The sequence below is a fragment of the Coregonus lavaretus genome (genome assembly GCF_964263955.1).
Source record: "Coregonus lavaretus genome assembly, contig: HAP1_SCAFFOLD_8180, whole genome shotgun sequence".
In the NCBI taxonomy this organism is placed as follows: domain Eukaryota; kingdom Metazoa; phylum Chordata; class Actinopteri; order Salmoniformes; family Salmonidae; genus Coregonus; species Coregonus lavaretus.
The window spans coordinates 1-4,616 of NW_028159342.1; the positions used below are offsets into that span (position 1 = coordinate 1).

The 4,616-nt window shown below is 43.5% G+C and overlaps 1 long non-coding RNA gene across 1 annotated transcript; it reads left to right on the top strand.

The window, feature by feature from the left end:
• Positions 1-1,106: 1,106 nt before the first annotated feature.
• On the top strand, positions 1,107-3,431 carry LOC311122985. The gene is made up of 2 exons (XR_014612529.1): positions 1,107-2,269; positions 2,374-3,431. It is a non-coding gene; the product is annotated as an uncharacterized lncRNA (long non-coding RNA).
• Positions 3,432-4,616: the final 1,185 nt, after the last annotated feature.

A 4,616-nucleotide genomic window follows, 5' to 3' on the forward strand; every position in this document is an offset into this window, starting at 1 on the left:
CTTGTCCTAGCTCCCTCAATGTTTGATGTGCTCTGGAAGTATACCCATTAGTGTTAGCCCAGATCTGTCAAATCCTACTCAGGCCTTGGTGCTGAAACACTGGGCTGGGTTTAAACGTACCTCCCTCCCCATCATCACCAATGCCACGCACACTGACTCCTCACTGACTCCTCCAAACACAGCCAATCCCTCTGTGACTGAGGCAGGCAGGCAGACAGACACATTGATGTTTAGGATCCCCAGTCGATATGTCTACACTGGAGAAGATCACAGACATCAGGAACATCCCTCACCCTTCAGGTCTGTCCTCTGGTTCACCTCCGCATCGCAGGAGGTTTGTTGTTGGATGTTAAAGATCTCAACCAGCACTATGTATCATCCTGAGGTCTCTGCAAACCAACACAAATCTAAGTATTGAGGGATGAAGATTGAATGGGCAATTATAAAGCCAATATGCTCTGGCATTTTGTCATCTTTTGGGATTTCTGTAGATGTTGCTTTCCGGTTCATTCCCACAATTAATTTGCCACAATATAATATTTGATTTGTGTCACATTATATTTGCAATGTGCAAATATGGTTGCACAAAATCTGTTACCTTGTCAAACCTCAATTCAAGTGTGGGTGGGTGGGTCTGTGTGTGCCCTACATACCAAGTGGGCTTTGGTGAGAGACAATATTTCCCCTTCGCTTAATTATGGATGATAATGTTGGGTCTAATTCATATCTGTTTCATTAATGTGCTCTGACACATTCCCTCCCCCATTGGGTCTTCAGCCCCACAGCATCGGCTACTTCGTGTGTGTGTATATACAACCCAACACTGGGACAACCCTCACAGCAAAGTCTTGGTTTGATTAACTTCCTTGGTATCTTCTTATTTATGTTAATTTTGGTTTATTTTTTTCACAATATATTTCCTATCTTATAGTTGCCCTTTTCTGAGCTTAAGAAGTGTCCTTGTATGTTTGGAAATGTGGATACCATCACATCCCTGATATTGAAATTGTGGTTTATGTTTAGGTGAATCATGATAGTTGGAACATTCCGTTTTGGGTGACGATCATTTCAGAGCGAATGCTTGCTTATCAGAGGAGGGGGGTGGGGGTTCTCATTTTGCACTGAACAAAAATATAAACACAACATGTAAGTGTTGGTCCCATGTTTCATGAGCTGAAATAAAGATCCCAGAAATGTTCCATACGCACAAAAAGCTTTTCTCTCTAATTTGGTGCAAAAAGTGTACATCCCTGTTAGTGAGCATTTCTCCTTTGCCAAGATAACCCTTCCACCTGACAGGTGTGGCATATCAAGAAGCTAGTTAAACAGCATGATCATTACACAGGTGCACCTTGTGCTGGGGACAATGTCATTTTAGACAATTTGGCAGTACGTCCAACTGGCCTCACAACCGCAGACCACGTGTATGGCGTTGTGTGGACGAGCGGTTTGTTGATGTCAACGTTGTGAACAGAGTGCCCCATGGTGGCGCTAGGGTTATTGTATGGGCAGGCATAAGCTACGGACAACGAACACAATTGCATTTTATCGATGGCAATTTGAATGCACAGAGATACTGTGAAGAGATCCTGAGGCCCATTGTCGTGCCATTCATCCGCCGCCATCACCTCATGTTTCAGCTTGATAATGCATGGCCCCATGTCACAAGGATCTGTACATAATTCCTGAAAGCTGAAAATGTCCCAGTTCTTCCATGGCCTGCATAGTCACCAGACATGTCACCAATAGAGCATGTTTGGGAGGCTCTGGATCGACGTGTACGAGACAGCGTGTTCCAGCAACTTCGCACAGCCATTGAAGAGGAGTGGGACAACATTCCACAGCAGGCCACAATCAACAGCCTGACCAACTCTATATGAAGGAGATGTCGCGCTGCATGAGGCAAATGGTGGTCACACCAGATACTGACTGGTTTTCTGATCCACGCCTCGATTAGGGCCTAATTAATTTAAATTGACTGATATGAACTTTAACTCAATCAAATCTTTCAAATTGTTGCATGTTGCGTTTATTTTTGTTCAGTGTAAATGCAGTGATGGGAATTACTTACTGGACAGTATGTGTACTTACTTTCAATGGACAGAAGTGCACAAATAATTGATGGGAGTGATGTTTTTATAGAAAGCGGAGGGAGTGTTGGTCGTGACGTTGGTTGTCTCACGGTGAACCTTTCCTTCTCTTCCAGAGTGTGGTGGAGAACGTGTTTGTGGAGTTCAGCCACCAGGAGCTTCTTCAGTTCTACAACAAGGTCAGTGCTGCATGTTGGTTCGGCTTTCCACATGACTGACTCCTTAACACCCGCAGACATGTTGCCTTTCTCCTAATTGTCAAACATTCTCTGTCTCCTTGCAGCTAGAGATGGTCCAAGCACAGTTGGACTCCCTCACTTGATGCGTGTGCCATTCTATTTTTACACGATTACAGCTATGGAGGAAGCCGTGTTGTCATTAAAGTTCCCCATGCACACTGACAGGACACCTATCATAACAATGTGCTGGTATAATGAGGGAGATCTCACATTTCCCTGTTTGTTGAGTGAGAATGATGTGCGTGTGTGTATATAACTGTAATCCAACTACATTTCATCCTTCAATTTAACTATTTTTCTACCTGTGTTTTCCGATTTGCAACATGAATGTTGTTGTTGAAAAATGCAGGCAATGTTATTTTTATGGATGTTTCTATATGACTGCTGATGAAACGTTACTAATGTACAAACGTGTCAAGACATCATGTATATGTAATCTAAAGCACTAGAGGAATATATCCATTTTGTAATCTGAAAAGTGGCATCGTTATTTATTCTCCCACCTGTAGTTTCATCAGATAGGAGTGTAGCGACACAGTTCAAATCTTCGTCTCCACAGTTAGCAGGACAGAGGTTCCTAGATGGAGCACATTATTTTCAATGAGCATTACAAAATGGAGCCATATTAAATGTGCCATTTAAATGAACTGAATTGTCCAACGGTCAAGATTTCACCAAAACAGATAGCTACAGGTTTTTCTCTGAAGGTCTCACATTATTCCTTCCTCCTCACGTAATACCTGTCAAGTCCACATCGCTCTGAACAAAAGAAGAGGAAACCGTTGTCCCCCTCCGCCCCCAATAAAACACTTAACGGCCTTGTATCACATTTATGGAGATTTCTATTGAGCAAAGTTTTCATTTCAATTAGCTGTTTCCTACTAAACAATTATGTAGCCTTTGGTTCTTTTTGTATCAACCTTAGCAGGCAGTGTCTGTGTCAATGTGGTAATAGGCATGTGGAATGGGCTCTAAAGCCGCTGTAAAACGAATGAGTTAGTCACTCACTTAAGAGTAGGTTCTGGCAGCTGCTCCATGCTTCTCTGCCGCAGGCAGGACAAGTTGGAGAATAACTGAAAAAATAAATAAAACCTTTGCTCTACTTTCGTCCTCTTTGAACTCTGGAGTGAAGATACCAGGCGGTGAGCACTCTGAACCTGATGTTGAAATGCAAAAAAGTCCAAATAAAGGTAAAATAAAAATACAAAAATAAAGTCACCTCTCTAGAAAACCTCTAGAGCTCTGTAATGGATGTTATTTTACCCAATTTACAGTTTTGCCACCATGTGAAAACATCACCAAAGTCACTGCCTGAGGGAGCTGTGTATTCTACAGCATGGGGAACAGATGGCTGCTCGCAGCCTGCCGTGGAAAAAGTATCAGTGCTGAGTCTCCAACTGAGAGAACAGAACCGAGTCCTACTCGTGTGTGTGTGTGTGTGTGTGTGTGTGTGTGTGTGTGTCAAGGCCTGCTGGACAGTAAACATGAAGCATTCAGGTTTTTATGGAAAATTGTCAAGGGTGGCCTGAACCAGCCAGCTCAAGTAAGTGGATAATGCACTAATCCTGGATAAGACTAGTCAACTACTGTGCAAAGAGCGCTGGCCTTCAAATAATGGGCTGAGATAACGGCAGCCCTGGTACAAATGGGCCAAGAAGAAGAAGCAGACAATTTAACCCAGTCACAAACTGACGATAAAAATAAAATAAAAACTCAATGGTCTGCACACAGTATTTAGTTGAGACACTTGAGTGTTAACCATAAAGATGGACAATAACATTGAAAATAGAAGGGGTGATACTCTGTAGTGTGCAAGGCCGTCTAAGGAACTCCAGAAGTATTTGCTCTCCAGGCTAAAACTTCACAGAGAAGAATCAACGCTTCCGCACATCAACTCAACTAAATAAACGTCTCATCTTGCTTTTAGTGGCAGATTATAGGGCACAGTTTGCACTGCAGAGCGACAGTGTCTCCCATAGACAATATAACAAGTGTTCTATGTCTATGGCGTCTCCACTGTGATGAATTATGTGATGTAATGGTACAATGGGGTGGGGGTTTCTGGATCCACAGCCAGCTGAAACCATGGGCATTACCAGACCTGAGGACACACAGCCCCAGAACCCCACCAGCCACCAACTTACTGTACTGTCGTGCTCACAGGGTCCTCTCCTCTCAGGTCGAGCCCTGAGCCTCACCAACAATGCCTCCTCCTGTCAAAATCCGGCGATCCCTTATCACATAGGCTCATGTCAGCAGAATGGGCCGAATCAGCCCAAGTGTCTGG